Here is a 20,208-nt window from a genome sequence, read left to right on the forward strand (position 1 = left end):
GAAATAAATGATGGTATATCCAATCAAGACTAATGAGGGATGAATACTGGTCTAATAGACAGCAATAGGAAAATAGTGAAATACATTTTGATACCCCAATGACATTTATGAGTACGATTAAACAACAAAAAATGCTTAGAATGGAATGTTGTAATCTTTAAAATATTCAAGTACATTGTCATTAGAAATACATCGAACGTGCATATAAAAATGCTAAGAGAAGGTGCATTCATGGAGTAATGATAGGAATGACTCTTATGCCTCAATTTTCCAAAATTGCTGAAATGTAGTTGTATCACCTCTATCATCTATGACAAATTAACTCCTAAAATATTATGAAAAGTAAGAAGCAGTGAACAATTGAAAACAATCCTGGTTGAGGAGTGGCCATCTCTAGTGAAAGATGGTCAACCTCCCACCCACTCATCTTCTGAAAGATAAGGAAAAGCCTAGTCTCAGAGTCATCGCTCATTGCAACCCGGCCACACTGAGGGGGCCTCAGGGAGGGGTGCACAAAGCCATACATACCAGGCAGCAACATCCTCAGGGACTCCACAGTTCAGGTGCAGAGAGAGAATAAAATAATGTGTGAATGCAATTTTAAACAAAGTGTCCTCTGAGGATAGCAGAGGACACTATTAATTAATGAGAGGGGATCTCAGAAAATTAACCTTAGCTTCATGCAATAACAGTGACATTTGGGCTTAGCTGGCCAGCTTTTCCCACAGATCTCATTTCACTTTCAAATCCTCTATCTGGCTAGAGGTTTCTTCTATGGAAGCTACATATTAGAACAGTCTGGTACTTACCAAGCCAGGAGATCCACTGTGAATGTGCCTGGGGCTTGGGCAAAAGGCTGAAGGCTTGATCCTTCCACGACCAGTCCCCTCCATAGAGGCTAATCATCAGGCCTGAGGGACCCTCCTCACAACATTTCCTGACCCTTGATCCTCTGAAGGTCAGCCGTCTCTAACTTGTGCCAGTCTGAGAGGGAAGAAGATTGCATATGAGAGAAAGAAGGAGCAGGTAGCCAAGATCGGGGGACGAGACATTAATCAAGTCTGGTAAAAAGGGTCATTTAAAATTCTAAAATCAATACAGCTAATGCACTGGCAAAGAGCAAGGACACCTGACCAATGCAGAGCACATTTATTATCTTTAATGCCAAAATACTTTTTTTCTGCTATTCCACTTAATATCACTGAAAAAGAAGTTCAGAAATTGGATTATATATAAGAAAAGTTGGAAATGTCGTTTTGGGTCAGAACAACAATCCATCTAGATGAGTACTTTGCCTTTGACAGTGGCACCAAGGGAAATTTGGGAGAACGAGTGGTTGGCACTTCCTGAGAAACCAGCCTCAAAACTCCCATTTAATAACCCATTGTAAATCTTTTTTGTACATAGATGTATCTAAACCCTTCCAGAGCCCTCTATCTGTTTTGAAATATGTTGGTATTACAGTACCAACAGGAGAGAGCTAATGCTGAATTGTTAGCTCGGCTTCCTGGCCCTCTGATCAAGTAGCTAAAATATGCTTTCTATCCCTGTATCTGGATCAGCCAGGGATTCAACGACTCAGCGTCCACAGGGAAGCACCAGTAACTGCAGCCATGGGGCCATTGACAGCCCATAATGATTGACTTATCCCTGCTGTTTGACGAAATAAGCACATAATTTGTGGTCAGCAGTTGAGGTTTCCTGCACCAGCTCCACCACTGACTAGCCAAGGGCACTTGGGAAAGTCTCTTAAGTTTTCTAAGAATTTGGTTAACATACCTTACTCTCAAAGATTTCTATTAGCACCTGCTCTACCTATGTCACAGACAAATAGAACATTTGTGAATGGACTTCATGAAGTGTGGGCAAATGTTAGGTGCTATCACTAGGTCCAAAATTTCCAGTCACCAGTAGTCACCTCTTGAGTTAATCTCCTATCCTTGGCCCTCCACTGTGGGGAGAGCAGAGCCTAGAATTTAAATTTCATTGGCACCACTCTTTAAATACCAATCGATCACTTTCGAGTCATGCTTCCCTGTCAGTAAAAAATGTGATCCCTTACAATTACTTTTGTTAATCTATTTATATATAAATGTTATGCGAGTGTTATATACTACAGAACTCGCATATGATGTGCAACGTAAAATCTACAGGGAAAAGAAAACCTTTAAAAGAGAGACTATAGGTGCACCTGGGCGGCTTGGAGGTTGAGCATCTGCCTTTAGTTCAGGTCGTGATCCCGGGGTCCTGGGATTGAGTCTTGCATTGGGCTCCCCGCAGGAAGCCTACTTCTCCCTCTCTCTTTGTCTCTGCCTCTGTGTGTGTGTGTGTGTGTGTGTCTCATGAATAAATAAATAAATAAAATATTTAAAAAGAGAGAGAGAATAAATATAAATAGAAAATTCCATACTCTGGTGGATGATTTTACACACACCCTGGGGTGCATACACATTCCCACTCCCTAACTGTAGAGACTAGTACCCTAAAAAAGAATTCATGATGCGCTTCAGGGGAGTGCAGCACATCAACGAAGTGCTGAAATAGCATGCTAAATTTTGTGTGCACATGCATTTTTCTTGGGAGGGGATGCACAACTTTCTCCAGATACTTCAAAGGGCTCATGACCAAAAAATACATGTTATGAACTACTGCACAAAAGCAGTATTATTTATCTAATAAATTCTGGGCTTTTCTGAAATATGACTCTCCTATCTTATCTTGGATCTCATACTCAGAACATGCTACTTCTCCTGGCCTAGGACCTGAGAGAACCAACCAGCCACTGACCCACATTAAAATAGAGGCTTGACTTTCCTTCTTCCACTTCCCTGCTGTGGGCCCTCCAATGTTTTAATAAGGCTTGGCAGATGCTTCATGACCCAGAGTTGGACTTTACATATCAAAGTGCACCTGTCCACAAACAAATAGAAACAAATAAACTCAATAACGGAGACTGGTTAATGAGTTATTCTTTTTAGGTAAAATATGCATATGTTAATTATATTTTTTTTAAATAAAAAAAAAGCTTCAACCTAAAAAAGACTGCAATTCCTGGCAGAGACAGGAAGAGACACTAAGGACAATAATTGGAATGTGTTCCTCAGAGACCCTCAAATCATCCCAGAATCAAATGTCTCCTCCTCACCTGGCTCTTCCCAAACAGAGCTGTTATTCTGAACCGAAGCTATAAAAATAATTTTGGCCAGAATTAACAATCCTCATGGACTCCAGAAAGGTACCCTTAAATTTTCAATTCATTATAGAGTTAAAGAAATTCACAAACACAAAATGCCACCAAAGTGACTTTTTTCTAGTGCAGCATTGCTTCTGGTGCCCAATGACTTAATTAACCATCAACAGCATGGGGGATAAAAAAGGAGAAATAATTTTTTTTTAAATGAAATCTATTAATGCCAGGCAGAATAAGAACACCCACTCATAAACCACCGTGCTGAGTAGATGGCCTTTCTCTCCCTACGGGATGTCACTTCGAGTTCACTGCTCCCCCTGCTGACTGGATAATAGAACACCCCAGTCTTGACACAGCCACATGCACACCATCAGAGAATGAAAACTCAAATTTCAGAGGAGAAAATAGAACAGCCTCCTGTGCTTATTTCCTGTCTGCCCCAGACACACAGCCTTCTCTCCAGCTTCCATGCCAGCCTACCTTCAGGTCTTCAATACTCCTTTTTTTTTCTTACCCTTTTCCATCTATCCTTAATATCTCTCCCACAGAGCCAGTAAATGGAAGTCACAAGGAGGCGAACGTAAGCTCAAAAGGAGAATGGCCTTTTGGGTGAGTAGAGCTGTCCAGTGCTACAAATATTTCCCCACAATGCAGTGAAAAACTTCAGGATTGAAGCAAGGGGTTTTAGGGATTACACAGAATAGAAGCAAGAGGACGTGACAGAAAGAACAAGGGCGTAGGAGGCAGAGCTATCTGGATATGAACCCTGTCTCTCTCATTTCATCTGTAAGACAGGGATAATGGTGACCTGCCCACTGGGTGGTTAGGATCAGAAACAGGAAGACATAGCAGCTTGTAGGGTTGATGGAGAGTAAGCACGCAACACCATTGCTGGCGTAGTCCGCCACAAGGCTGGATCTTTCCTCAAGCCTGTAACTCCATCCTCACCTTCCCAGGAGTGCTGGCTTCTCTGACGACAGTGGCCTAAACTGATAGCACATCTACAATTCAATTACACTTCAATATCTCCTACTATGAAGGATTCCGGCAAAATTCCAAACCCTCGCAATTCTGATGAGTCCTTCTCCACAATCTAATAAAGAAGTACTGAGCTTTTATTAGAAGCTTGAAAATCATCTCGATTTTTTACAAAGAAAACTAACAATCCCACCTTAACAGTAAAAGCAAAAGCTAACATTTCTGGGAAAAAATTTTTTTTATTCAACTAGTCTCTGCCACATACCATTTGGTGCAAACCATTTTAAAGACAAAGCTTTCTGAGCTGAAAAAACAGCCCTTTGCTTACTTGGAAGCCAGTTCTCATACACAAATGGACTATAACTCATATGTATGTGTTGAATTAGCCAAACTTCTGACTTAATTTTCACAATTTGAGTTTCTCAAACTTTGTCTCTGGAGCAGAAATTCTAACTCAAGAGTTATCAGCACAAGAAATGATCGTAATTATTAAACTCATGTCCTTGGGGAAATTTCTTGGCCTATATGAATTTACTCAAGGGATTTAAACACCATTAAATCACCTATTATTACCAGTGCTTTGAATGTCTATATGAGTATTATTATAAGTGGATCTACTTCAAAGAAGCTGTATTATAGTCATTTCCAACATGGTTTTTCTATCACTGATTATAGGTCTCTCTTCCTTAAAATACAAAAGTCTAAAAAAACTTTTTAAAACTTATCAATGTAACTAAATTAAAGTTTCCATCCACTACTTTGCTCATCATGATATGTTCCTAATCAAAAGAATAAAAAAAAGACTTTCCTCAGATAACAAAACTGCCCATTTAACCATTTCTCTGGGTTTACTCATAATGAGTATTTACTTTTTGTCAAATATTAAAATATACTAAACTTACAGCCAATTTGAAGCTCTGCATGTTTTCTTAGAATTTCTTCAACTAAAATATCACAATAAACACTCACCTTGTCACCATAAACTATAAAAAGAGCCTGGCTTTTCTTCTCCCAAGCTTGGGAGGGCTATTTATCAAACAGAATATAAAGTCTACTAAATCCTTTGAACCTTTGAAGAGAGAAAGACAAATCAATGCCAAAAATGATGTGCCTTCTCACCAATACACAAATTAAACTGTGTATTTTGTAAGATTTATAGGGTAAGTGGGCTTCTTTTTATTATCACTTTTGCTAGGTATCTGTCAAGTGAGTCTAATTCAGTAAAATAGATTGATACATTGGGAAAAATCTCTAGTCTCCATTCTGGGATGGGGAAAAAATGATGCAGACAGTTTAGTCACCCTATACTACTCATATTATTATTTAATTGGTCTGAAATATTGTTTTATACTCCCTTGGTGATTGTAATACGCAGCCAGTGCTGAGAAAAATTGTACTTGACTAATGCCACAGGGTTCGGAAACCCTCCCTTAAAATCACTGGTAGCTGGAAGTAGGTGCAAATGTGCCTTTTTCTAGGAAGATGATGTGCAATACTCAAAGTTTTTCCAGATCCCATACAATATCTACCTAACCAGCATTGCTAGGGTGGGGTCAAGTTATCTTCATTTTCAATGAGGACATTGAGGTGATTCCCATGTACTCTCAAAGTTTGGGAACCACTGGTTTACTGCTGTCACCACATTATTGAGATATTCTTGGATGATTCTATGCCCCTCTCCCCAAAATGTTTAGGGCCACCACTCTAAAATCATGGGCTCTCTAAGCTGCTTTAAATGAGAACATGTAATGGCTCATTGAACTCGTGAGCAATTAATTTGGGAACAGTTGCAGTATTATAAATGTGATTACTTATTGCAAACCCAATTAATCCAGTCAGGAGGAATGTTAATTACAAAGGAGTATGGAAATTAGCATGAGTGCATGACTAAATGCCTAAATTCTGACCTATTATATTGTTTGTCTGGTAATTTACTTTAAAAATACTTCCACAGGAGGTCTAATGTATGTATGTGCATGTGGGCAATAAGGTAACATTAGTCCACACTCCAGGGTTGATTAGATAACCTTGCAGATACCCTAATTAGGAAAATCGAAGTTTTAGAGGTGGCTACTGTGGTATTTCAAATGGGCATTACTGAAATCTATGTCAGGGGATATATTAATTAGCATAAAAGATGTGAAAAATAAATTTTTATTGTTGAAATAATTGTCTTGAAGATAAATGACTAGCTAATAAATATTTCATATTAATAAAATTTGAACTAAGCCTTGCTCTACTTGTAGCATGCCACTTAATAGCAAGATTGACAAGAAAAGACAGATAGTCCAATTGATCTCCAACCACTATAAGCTACCTATATTTGCCCAAAACTCTTGAATCACTAAATTGGTTTAGATCAGGTCACAAAATGACTCAAAAAAAAAATTCTTTTTTTGAGAAATGGCAGGAGATGGCCAAGAAAAAACATGCAAAGCAAAACTGTATTTAATTGATTTTTAAAAAGAAATTGCATACAATAACCATATTTCTTTTATGAGCAATGGAGTATCAATCAAAACAAATCCAGACAGAGTAGAAAGCAATTGGGAAGGTTTCCAAAACTCCTAAGAAATGATCTCCCCTAATTTGGGAACAGCCAACATTTACTAGGTCTGTGATTTTATGGCCCTTTCCTCTTCCATAAGTGAAAAAGTAGACAGAGCCTGAACCAACCAGGCCATTTGACTCCTCTTTCCTGAGAATTTAAAACTTGGAGTGGAGAATGACAGAGACTGGGAGCCACTGAAGTTGAAGCATGCTAATGACAGCACTCTAGGGGTGGCCATCAACTTCTGCTGATGAAGTCCTAGAACAGCAGTAGGTTTTTGGTTGTGTTTTGAATTATGAAATAATCCAGTATCCTTTCACTCTCTATTCTGCTTGAGGTGGAGAAAAGTTGGTTTCTATTACATAAAACAAGTTTTAACTCATACATCTCGTAGCAGGATATAGAGTGCACACCAAAAACAGAGGAGTATAGAGCAATCTTAGAGTAAATAGATACTTAGTTAGAAATAAGAACCAAAAATGTGAATGGCCTAAAAAAGTAGTAGCCAGAAAAAGAATGTTGTAGGGAGACAATTTTGCAAAATGTCTTGCAGGCAAAGGTACTGAGGACATTTGTTCTGGATTATCTTTTCAAGGACATTTGTATAGTGATAGTGAATAGCCCTGAAAGAGAGAGAGATAGTATCTCCTTCCAGAGTGGAGAACAACTTTCTGTCCAGTATAATAAAGATAATGTTTCCCTACAGGGCAAATTTCTGGCAGGTTTGCTTGCAGCCCACCATAAAATGTTTGGGTTCCCTATACTTTGTGTTTCTCCATCATGACACATCCAGCTGGGTTGCTCTGCATGACCCCCATAGAACTTGGGGGCAAGGGAACCAGAAGCAAACATAAAGCTTCCTGTTGCTTGCCTTATTGTGAGTAATTACTCCTTTGTCTCTGACCTAGAAGTCATGTCTTCTGCCAGCATCTGTTCAACTGTGGCCGACTAACATCTTAGCCTTAAAGCAGAGAAAATTTCAGACCCTCCACAGTTCTTGACAAACATTTTGAAGAAGAATACATGCCAGAATGAAGCTGCATCGGATCTGTATGCCTGTCTTTCAAGTTGCCTAGCAACTAGTTGGTCACCATTGATCTGACACTCTGCAGTAACGAAAGACCGCACTATGTAGAAAAGTGTGATGGAACTGTATGCTTCTAGATCGCAGAGTTTGTCTGATTCGTCTCAGTATCTCCTTTATCACCTGCCCAATACCCAAAATAGACTGCATGTTTGACGATTTTATGTTGAACAAATTGTTAAATCAAAGAATTAACTATAAAAATGACTCTGCTGGAATATGTATGGAATTCTGACTGAGATACTTTTAAATCTGTCACATAAGTACTCTCCCTCAGAATCATTCTGTTTCCTCAAGTTCACTTAATTGTGAATAATAGAGATGACTCAAGGAAGCTCACATGGCAGGGACATACTTAGAATGGGAAAGGTAAACAGCTTTGCTGAAACTGGAGCTGGAATGTGTCTCTCTAAGGTGGCTTTAGAGATCTCAGGAGCAGGAATTTGTGGCTTTTTTTCTCTACAGCTCTACCACTAATCTGTTTCATTCATATTCTGTATTTTTGTCTTTTTAGATCTATTATTAATTGGCAGCCTTTTTTAAAAAAAAATTTTTTTTTATTTGCTACCCTAATTCCTTAAGAGATTCCGGTGCAGTTCATAAATCCCTTGGCAACCTATTAACTGATGACCTTTGAGTAGACATCTCATCAACTGTGATCATTAAAGTCATGTGGTATAACACCTGGCATTGGAAGCCATGGGTGGGGCAATTTTTCAAGGGGTGGAGGGCATGAAAGGCCATAAGCAACATCTCTATTTGGAGGTCTGCAGCCTATCCTATCCTCTCACTCTCTTCCCGTCTCTTCTTCCTCCTGAAAAATGTGTATCTTATTTCACGTGGTTTGAGTACTTTGTCTTTAGATACAAACATAAAATACAAAAACTTCTTAGACATTAATTTAAAAAAAACTTGGGTGGTAGAACATGAATTCTGGAAAAAGAAAGAAAGAAAAAAATGTCAATAAATATACCCCCAAAAAAAGTACATTTGACTTGTTTAATAAACAAAAAGCAAGATCTTAACTGGTCTATGGCTAACCTTCTTTTAAAAATTATAGTGTTTTCGCCAAAAGATCAGTCTCATGTACAGCTGGCATGAATATAAATCAGTAAAAAACTTTTGGGGAAGCAATTTAGCAGTATGGATCAAAAGCTTTACAAATATTTTATACTTTGACCAGTTATTATTCCACATGTTGGAATGTATCCTAGGAAACTAGTCCTTAAGTTTTCTGAAGACTTTTAAACAAGCAGAGTTTGTAGGTAGCGTTTTTTATAAAGCTGTGAGACTCTAGTTTTCCTTCCACAGCCCAAGTCAGAACACCTAGCTGTCCTCTAGTGCAGCTGCCCAGAGCAACCTAAGTTTGGAGATGGAGAGCTATGCTGGTATGAAAGACTAGCCCATGAAATCTTCTAACTTTGAGAAATGCCATGGCTATTTGCAGCAGGAAGCTGACAGAAGGAGCCAGAACCCTGGAGCTCTCAAAAAAGTCACAGCAAATCCACCTTTTGAACTGGCTCACGTGACTAAATGCCAATCCAACCTTCTGAACAGGAAGTGTCATGGTAAGGAGTCTCCAAGAAACACCAAAAGGTTGTATTCAAAAATGTATGTCTTATTGCCTCCTCTTCCACTGAAGTCAATCCCTCGCTGGTTACTGTGAAACCACAGTCTTCTGCCTCCTATATCTTATCAGCATGAACGTGATAGAAGTGCCTGAAGGAAAGACACTTACAACAGCAGTAAGTACTTGCGCAAAAATAATGACTGATGCTCATATCATATCTCAGGCGCAACAGTTGTCATAGCCTTATTTATAGTGAAAGATTGGAAATTAACCAAATGTCTAATAATAGTGGATTGGTTAGAGTAGATATGGCACATCCATGTGATGGATTGCAATGTGGTTATTAAGAATGTTCTCAAAGAATACTTTGTGATATTAGGGGGGATTAATAACTATATACTAAAATAAACAAGTAGATTATAGTGAAGTTGCCTCTCACGTAGGAGATTGGTTTTTAAATCATGATGAAAAAAATCTCATATAATTAACATTACCCTTGAAAATCTCCAGGTTGGATAGCAAATACCGTAACTGCATCATAGATTTCCTTTTAGCATTAGAATAGGTAACTGTGTCTGTGGCTGAGCATCAAAGCAGCTGGCCTGAGTTTAGATCATGTTGTAGGAAAAATATGCATTCTTACCACTGGAGTCATGGTCCCTGCACAAAAATGCATATACTATAAGAGACACACAGGAATTGAGACGCAGAGACTAGGAACAGCAAATTCCTATCACTCATCTCATGCTTATTCTAGGGCATATACTCATGTACAAAATGAAGGGGAATATTTTTTAAATCTATTTAAATTCTTGTCCTCTCACAGGCACACAGAGTAAAATTCACATAAGTTCAATGTGTGTAGTGATTATCTGTATAAATCATTATCTACATGTCTGAGTCTGCTTTAAAATTTTCATTTTATACAGATATGCATACAAGATCCAGACAGAGTATATGCAAAAATTGAATAGCCATCATCTCTACTGAGATTATGGGTATTGTTCGAGCTTTTACCTCTTATTTTTCTGTATTAAAAAAAAATTTTAAACGAATATTTATTGCTTTCATTATCAGAAAAAGTGACTGCTTTTAAATGGCACTCACAAAACATAGATGATATCTTTAAAACCAAGCCTTATTTTTATTTCAAATGCTTAACAGTATATAGTATTTGGTATGCAATCTCTATATCAAAAGAACAAGCACTTGGTTAAGCAAACTGCTGCGAAACACGATAGAAACATGAGAACACATGTATAGTGCAGGAAGTCTCAATCAACAGAATTCTATTAGTCTACCTCGGTAAAGCAGTGTTATTAGGGACTACTCAACAGGACACAGAAACAGCCTCCTTATATTGAACTGGACATTAAAATGTACTTGCCAAAAGAAAAAAGAAGGTTCTATCTAGATATGGATTATGTAAATATACATGCAGCGTCTATAGTAAATTACGTTAGGAGATGCCTTCTGAGCTTCCCTGAATTCCTACCCTTTATGCACTTGCCTAAAATTTCATTAAAATACCTATTACAGCAATACACTCTCTGCTCCATTCATAAAAAATGCATAGATGTACTCATGTAATAAAGGAAATTTCTCTATGAAACACATATATCACTCTAGTAAGTCTGTTTTAGTGATTGGAAAAAATAAATGTCTCATATGAGAAGGATTTAAAAGACAGGTCAGTTAAAATAGTTCTTCGATTGTGTAAAATTACTGGTGGTTGATCCATTGTGTCAGATGTGAAATGAGATTAAATTGTAAGAGTCAGTTTTAAATTCTCAGCATTAAACTGAATTAATAAATTGAGCAAAGACATGGTTCAAGTAGGATTGAAAGGTTCTGCTAAAACCAGACTGTTTAGATCCATTAGCAACACAGCTACAAAGAAAGAATATCTTATCAGAAAGGAGTGTAGGCTGTGGAAAATTAATAGAGAGTGCTAGACCCAATCTTGGTGTAGAATTACATGGAAGGGATTAGGAAGTGAGGGGAAGGTAATTAAGTAGAAAGAACAGCCGGAAAGAACTGAAAAGCGAAAGATCAGATGGTCTGAGGTTGAGCCCCTCACCATCTGTTGGCAATCATCAAAATTTATTTGATCTTATTGTGTATTTACTTTGTAAAAGGAGGGGAAAAAACCCTCATTCTAATGAATGAATAGGTGGGATACAAGGTGAATGCCCATTATAACAGAGCTCATTATTACTGGGAGTAAAATCATTGCCATTGCAACATAACAGATACAATTAATGCAATCTAATTGTTCCATCTTTGTTCATGTCTCTGACATCAGCTTCACAAAAAGGTTCTTATGCTTTCCTGGCCTTTTGTGATTTAGTTGGAGAGCTTTGTCTGTAATTTTACTGTCATTGTTTATTGTATGTCTGTCTATACAATTTGCTCTTGTAAAATTTCTGAGTGCATGTATCCATTAGCAAAGTAGGTCAACCAGCCACTTATGTTTCCCCCTTCTAATCACCATCAACACCTGGGATTTCAGTATCAGCTAAGGGTGTTAACTATCCACCCAGCTACACAAAGAAGAAAACTCAGTCCTTTCCTCAACTTTACCTCTGGCCCCCATATTCACTCAACTACCAGATCCTTCTGAATGTTTTTCCTATATGCTTTCCCTTTCAAATATTTTGGTGGCTTCTTCCCATCTTTGTCACCCTGTACTGCAACTGTAGGCTTCCGTGGTCTTTCACCTTCACTGTTATCTGCCTCTCTTCCTGTCCCCTTCAGATTCATCTGCCATCACACAGAGAAAACACAAATCTGACCTTTCAATCTTCTGTTAAAAGATTTCTGTTTCCACATCACTTACAGGAGAAAGTCAAAAGGCATCTGTGTGGTATATGAAACCCTTCACTATGGTGTCCCCTGACAATTTCACCTCTCTAGCTCTGCTTCCCCATCTCACCGTTTATACCCTTTAGCAAAACCAGAGTGATTTATAAAGCAACTACTAATAAATAATTAAGCAATTTTTATGATAATCAACTCATGACATGCCTCGGGGATGAGTATTTTCATTCATTTTTTACACCTGTGCCATGCATTACTATTTTAAAATTAGCTGCTTGGGTTTTAGAGTGCAAGGCTTGCAAGTAAGGCAGAACAGACTACACAGCCAGCTGTCACACAGGAGCATCTGTACAGGAGGTCTCAGCACACCTCAGCCAAGACTAGCAGATACATCATGTATCTCTGGACACATTAGTATTGCCCACCAGTCAAGCAGTGTGCAGCTACACAGGAGAGCTGTATATTTTCCTTTATTAAAAAATGATTGAAACAGTGTCGTTCTTTGTCTAGTATCATCTTTCACGTACCTAGCAACACACTTTTAACATGCCGGATATTTGAAAGCTTTATCAAAAAAGGCTGGCTGCCTCAAATCAAGGGTTTTATTTAATTTAGCTCTAAAGTTGCTGGAGGAAAATAAACTGATGTCAGTTTTTAATTTTAACATCACATTTGCATTGCAGATGGACTATTTAACAGTTCACATAATCAATAAAATTACTGCTGATGCACAGGATGTATTAATGAGAGATTCTAATATCTGAGTAAGTGTTTTCCTTCTGAAAAGTCAAATCATGTTTGTTTGGTTGCTTAAGTTTGTGAATTATAAGAAGTCACCTTCTTTCGATGGAAAAATAGCTAAATGTTTCCACAAGATACTTGACTCCTTGTACATGATAGAGATTAACATTATCCTGATAAGTAAAAATATTCTACCCTATTCCCCCACCCTAGAAAAGAATGTGCAGATCCAAATTTGTGTAAACTGGTTTAAAATACTGATTCATTACCATGCCGAATGCCAGTGAAGAAATATTTTGAAATGTCTTCTGTATTCTACAAATCTACAAATGGGGTGAAATAAACATTAGGCTAGTAAAAAGTGACACCACGTTTTTAAACATAAAATTTTCCTTTCAGAAAGAAAAGATGAGAATTGTTTCTATTTTGTTATTGAGCAGCAGTTTTATATTATATATCAACAACTTCATTGAAGAATCAACACCATAGACTGCACATATTTAAAGTATACAGTTCAATGTATATATTTGATATACATGTATAGACTATCATTTCTAGTTAAAAAGCTAGAAAAATAAAGAAGAAAACTATCAACTATATTCATAGTACTGTAATCACCATAAACCTTTAAAACATTGCCTTACCAAATTTTAAAAACTTTATCATATATATGTATGAATAAAATAGGTACACTTTGACTTCTATCAAACTGTGAACAAACTGCATATACTGCATATACTTTTCCTCTTTTAACTATTAGGTTTTCAAGAATATTTTCCACGACTTTAGTTAAATACAATGTACATTTTTTGTTTATCAGTAGTAAAATAATTACAAATGAATAATGAAGGCAATAGCCATATTCCTATAGCCATAGAAATATAAACAAAATAATAACCATACAAAGAATTATTATTAAACTCTAAAACAATTTTAATCTACTTAGATGAATTACAAATGTAAATATGCATATATACACATACGCTTTTTTATTAATTAGTAATCAAACTACATGTATTATTTCATACTCAAATGAATTTTAATGAGCATATTGTATATTTGTAAATTTTTGTTGCCAAAAGTTAAAAAGTACAGACATGCATGAGGAAGGATATTATCACCAATAACTCTAGTAATACAAAAAATCACTACTAAAACTTTGGAATAACATTTTTCTGGAGAGATGTAGATAAACTGAATTATTACTTAAACCCTATTTGTAAACTAAATTTGATATGGGCATTTTTCCATGTTACTAAATATCTTTTAAGTAATAATTTTAAGTAGCAAAGTAGCTCTGTAATATGGAGTACTTTTGACATTAGTATTTTTAAAATCTTGGCCAATATAGCTAAATCTTTCATTTAAAAAAAAGTGCAATCCTTTGATTAGTAATGAACTTTAATTTTTTTTTCAAATGCTCATAAGCCTTTTAAAAAATATTTATTTTGTCAGTTCTATATGCTAGATGTTTTTTCGCAGCTTCTCCTTTGTTTTTATGGTAATATTCTTACACAGAAGTTTTCAATATTCTCCTTTACAATTTTTCCTTTGCATTTTTGCTTAGCTTAAATATTCATTTCTGGATTTTAAAATCTATTTTATTTTATGTTTTTAATTTTCACATGTGGAATTTATTTGGTAAATGATGTGAGGTAACCAAGCATCCTTGCACATGAAGTTGAAATGGCATCTTTATCACATAATAAATTCTTATGTATGCATTTGAATTTAAAATTTGTGCTAGTGGAGTGATGAAAGCTGCAGTTCAATCTCAGAGCTTTTGTTCCTTTTGTATCTGTTTAGTTAAATGTGGCATTGATTTAGGGCGGTGCTTTTTTTTAACACTCCATAAAGTGCTGTTATTGAAGACTTACATTTCGATTTATATACACACATATACTTATTTTTCCTCTTCAGATTTAGATTTTCTTTAAAGCAATAGAAGCTTTCTGCAGAAAAAAAAAAAAACTTTAAATGAAAGTGTAAGGAAGCAATAAAAATTAGTTTAATCCCTCTTAATCTTAGTATTCAGCAGCGACCACTGATAACACTTTGGCATAATTAATTCTAAGCTTTTTTTTTTTCACCTCTCCACATTGTAGAGGCTACAAAAGATGTAAATAAAGGTTTCTAAATGGTTTTATAACAATGACTTTTTTATTCTTCAGATGAAGCTTTAAATTGTTTCATAATAATGAAATTCTTTATTCTTCTAATGGAGTTTGAAATGTATATTTTTAAAGAACCTACATGTATGAGTTCATACTCTGAAACAGAAAACAAGTGTTTTCTTAACTGGTGCAAATGAAAATTCTCTATTTCACCAGTGGGTGGCAATCTCAACATATACCCGGTTTGGTGTTATCAATGGAACCCATTCACGCAAAGGGGAAAACTAACCTAAAATGTCTGACAAACATAACTCCAGCAGCTGTTGTTGCCCTTCAGTTGTTGTGATTTAAAAAAGAAAACGAGTAACCTGCAGAAATAATCACAAGTAAGAACATTACACAACATGGAACAAAATTACCTTGGCTTAATGTGGGCTCAGTGAAAATAAAAGCTATGTGTTAAAATATTATTCCTTATGTGCCTCTAGAGAACACAGCGTTTTAAATATTTCCAGATAGGACTAAGGGTTTACATCAAACAAACATCCTACGATTACAGGAATTACAACTATTGCTGAAAAAAAAAACAGAACAGAACAAAAAGTAATGGAGAATACTATTGTGATGGGAAAATAGCAAATTTGAATTATTGGCAAAACATCCAAACGCGTAGTTGAGCCACCATTAGAGTTAAAGGCAGTTAGGATGGTAGAAGGCTTATAAGGGCAGGAGAATACACATGGGGATGAACTTGTAAGTAACAGCCAGAAATTGCACTTATCTCAGACTTTAGAAACAAAAATGAACAGAAAATCAAGGTAATTGGCGTTTTTAAGTGCAAAATTCAATGATCCCACACATCAGCTCATGAAAGAAAGCAGTTCTTGGTAGTTTCACTGAGAGCTTTGACCAACACATTTAGATACTTAGTCTCCAAGCCAAATAGAGTATAAATGTGGCATTTTTTTTATTCTGTAGAAAAACCCATATTCTTTTTTGCATTAATAATTTTTAAAAAACTAAATAGCACAGTCACTTGAGAGACAGAGAAAGAATCTTCAACGTGCCAGGCAGTCTAAAATTGAGAGTAGGGCTATGCTGCAAAGCTGTAGAATTTGTCTTCAAACCAAGTACATGCTCTCAAAAAGATAAAGCTTCAAATATAGTCTGTCCAATCCAGTTCCCTCTTACTGACCATGAATCCAGACCCGTTGGCTATCCACAGTCTGTTAGTTCCAATTTCCCACCTGTTTCTACTCTGGTGCTTTAGAATCTTCTGAGCCTGGGGGAGCAGGGCACAGTGAGAGTTTGACTAATGCAGAGCTCCCCCCCACCCCCGGCAAACTGGTTTTGCTCCCTCTGTAAAGACTGAGGAGCCTCTAGGGAGCATTATTTGGGTGGGGGGAGGGAAGGACAAAAAAACTGACCTAGAAATAAAGCCATAGTGACTGCAAGAGTAAGGGCTTCTAAAGTGTAGTGACTCTTGATGTCAACTATCTCCAAACCAGCCTAAGGGATTTGCATTAAAAATTGACTATAAATAGAAATCTAAAAACTGCAAACCTCTCCACTAGCATCTAACCCCAAAGAAAGAGACAGTCTTATCCCCCATCTCATCCAGTGCTTTCAAACATTTCTCATCTAGAAATTGCTAGACCACCCCTCTACTTGCTTCTTGTGACCAATGTCATTCTCAGGGTGTAGATTCCCATAATTAAAACAAATATCCTAGCAATGCAGAATAAAGCAGGGCATCTGTAAACTGGACCCTTTTTCTGCATTAATGGAATACAATATTCCTTTCGCTTTTTTAGTATTGACTCAGAGCTTTGAATAAATATTTATCAGAGGTCAGTTTAATGTGAACAGCACTATAATAGGGAGTCTGCTATCTTAAACACTAGGAGAACCATATTCAGCGCTCCAGCGGGGATTAAAGTCACCTCAATAGATGGTGATAGATGAATTAATGCATGATCGAGTGCCAAAATGAGCATGGCAGATTCCAAGAGCCTTAGTAGTTCAGAGTCAAGGAGTAGTTATGGCAGACAGGACTTAACAGCTAATGTTCATGGAGTGTTTATTTGGTGCCAGGCTCTGTCCCATGTTCTCTCAGTAGAATGATCTCATTTAATCCTCACATCAACCCTGTGAGTTAGATACTATTATTATCTCCATTTCACAAGCAAGGAAACTGAGCCTTAGAGATGTTAAATAATTGATCCAAAAGTATACATTTGTAATTGGAAAGATCTGGTTCTTGAACCTAAACAGCTTGACTCCATTCTGCTATGCATTCTCCCTACACAGCTGCGTCGACGATTTCTCAGTCATGCCCGAAAAATCAGAGGTGTCTCATTTAGCTTAGTTCATGGTGGCTGCTTTCTGATCTTCAGGGACTGACACTTCTAGGCTTCCTTTTTTATGTGAAACCAGGCAAACTGGACATAATGAAACAGTCTGAAGCTTTGTCACATCCGAGTCCACTGCATTCACGAGGATCCAAAACACGTTGGCAGGTTAGGGCTCCGTGAAAATGAGCAGCATAAACATCAAAATAACCCATAATGGAAGACTTACGAAAAGAGCTAATATTATGATCTATTTTTGATTTGGGGATAGTAACACAGATAATTCAAAACTATTTACATCTTTTTCACTCAAATAACAAGCATGACAGAGTGCATAATGTGTGCAAGGTGCTCCAATAGATACTATGGGTATTCACTGCAGGGCTTGGGGAGATGTTTATGGATCTTTAGAAGCAGATATACTTCTTAAGGTTTTTTCCTTGGGATTTAAATTTTTAATTCTAAGCACACAAGGCTATCATGACAGAGGTGAGTATGGAAGATACCACATAACACCAGAGGGAAATACACCAAAAAGTAAAAAGTCCTTCCACCAATTGAGAATATTTATAGTAATTGAAAGTCAGTAACTACAGACCTATTATGATCATATTCACAGCCTCAGGAGGACAGTGCTGTAAATAATGATAAAGTTGAAAGAATTCCTTCCACAGTAATAAAATATTTGGTCTTTTTATATTGTTCTGAGGAGAGAGAGCAAAACAAATGTGTCAATAAACATATGAATGATCCCTATTAGACTAATGAAAAGTGAAAAGTGATTTTATGTTCTTTTTTAAACAACTTAAACATTTACCTAGACAAGTACTATATTTAAGGAGCCAAATTCTGCCTCAAAGGGAACCAGCTGGCCATGAAATATAATCTCTAGCTGGATGGAGGATAAACAAAGTTTAGTTCTTCGTGCAGAACATGCAATGAAGATGGAAAGCGCATTGCCCTGGGATTTGTCCGGAGCAGGTGTCAGCAGCCTCTGTGAGATGGCTGCCAAGTCTTTATTTATTCACTCTCTCACGAACTGGAAGAGGGAAGGATTCTAGTGTCTTTAGGTCATTCACATACACAGGCCCAGAAGTGGATGCACTTTCAGGCAGCTATGTTAAATCTATAAGCAGAAATACTATGAAAAACATCTAGTCCATGTTTGCTGCTCCACTGAAAATGTGGGGATAGGGCATCTCCCTCAAAGGATCTCTCTTTCCACAATATCAGTGACTGCTTCAGGGCTTCTTTAGAGTTCTCAACAATTTCCTTTTATAATGCAAATACCCTTAAGACAGACCACACCTTACATCTATTAGTACAAAGCCCTTCGAAGTTGAAAGACAGACACCGCTCAAGCATACTTTTGATCTTATGATAAGAGAAGAGGACATTTCAATTCCAAGTGTTTATCTGGTCCCAATGGTGTGGGTGTGAGGGGCAGAGTGACAGGGAAAGGCCAAGAGTGTTGTTGCTTACGAAAGGAGTAGCTGCTTATTTTCTTGCTGTTCTGCTCATCTGCGTTAAGATCTCAGGGGCCAGTGTAGTAGATCAGCTTTGAGGCAGGAATACCACATTACAATCATATTTTACATATATTTATGCTACTGAGTGGGTCAGTAAACAACAGTAATCAAGCGCTGACCAGAAGCAGCATACCGTATTTGGGATTTATGAGAACAACAAAAATAAAGGGTGTGGTTTAACCCCTAGTTTGCTAGCCAACAGAATTTTTGCTACTATTTACCTAGTCACCAGAGACAACTGGAGCAATGTAGTTAGTTTTCCAGATCATCATGTTAAGTAATAACAGTCTTAAGTGCACTTGGATCGATTAAGGAAACATTTGCTTGTTTCTGTTGTATGCCTATATAATTATTTTCTTCATTTAGGTTGATCTTAAATAAATTTGTCTTTAGTCTATATATAAAAAGAGGAGTGTTATGTAAGATTGATGACAGAGAATTAGAGACCTTTAAAAATCTTCATAATTTGATAAATTCTGTTTTCATATAGAAACTGACAGCCACCTTCAGACTCTCCAATCGGGAGCTTTTAGCCTCTTCTGTCTGTCTTCCCTATCCACCCATCTGTCAGAAATCTTTGGTTGACTTTCAAGAGAGGTTATTTAGCTTCTAGAAATGCTTAATTCAATTACAGATAAAAATAAAGTATGAGTTTAATCAAATAGGCAATGCTTACAAAATCCCAGTACTCTCCCATGTTATAGTACCAATATGTCAATTCTAAACATGTTAAAGAAGTTAATCCCCTAGGAAGTGTTTTCCATATGACTGTCCATTGATGATAATGATTCAGAAGAGCCTTTAGATTCCAGATTTATAGATTTAATCTTTGTGAAGCCAAAGACATAAAATATCATTGTTTATATTAACTTATTAACATGCAGGTACTAAATTTTATTAATAGGTTCTGGTTCTAAAATACAGATTAACACATGCTAATATCTCTTCTTCATACATAAAAACAGAGGATAACAGAAAGAAGGAAGGCAAAGGGAAGGGGAATATTAATAAGAAAGGAAACTCTTGGTGGGTGTAAATTTGTGAGGTATCATTGAAAGAAAGACTGGCAGTGATAGCAATGAGCCAAAATTATAGCCATAAGTTTAGGAGGTATCCAGGCATCCATTGTGTGGGAAGTCATCATAACTGTAAGTCATTCTAGGCAAAAAAAATCTTTGGGCCCTTGATATCTGGAGCCCAGATATTATGTCAGAGTTGCTGTGCTAAGACACTAAGTCAGCCATCCTGAAAGAAAATACTACCCTTGCTATATCCACTTC

The 20,208-nt window shown here is 36.8% G+C and overlaps 1 long non-coding RNA gene across 1 annotated transcript in view; it reads right to left on the reverse strand.

The window, feature by feature from the left end:
- The window catches only part of LOC121474776, a 37,575-nt gene that overhangs the window by 10,023 nt on the left and 7,344 nt on the right, over positions 1 to 20,208 (reverse strand). The window contains exon 2 of the long non-coding RNA XR_005983522.1: positions 810 to 984. This is a non-coding gene — a long non-coding RNA (uncharacterized LOC121474776). The remainder of the gene's footprint in view (positions 1 to 809; positions 985 to 20,208) is intronic.

Source organism: Vulpes lagopus, chromosome 13 (assembly GCF_018345385.1).
Source record: "Vulpes lagopus strain Blue_001 chromosome 13, ASM1834538v1, whole genome shotgun sequence".
Lineage (NCBI taxonomy): Eukaryota > Metazoa > Chordata > Mammalia > Carnivora > Canidae > Vulpes > Vulpes lagopus.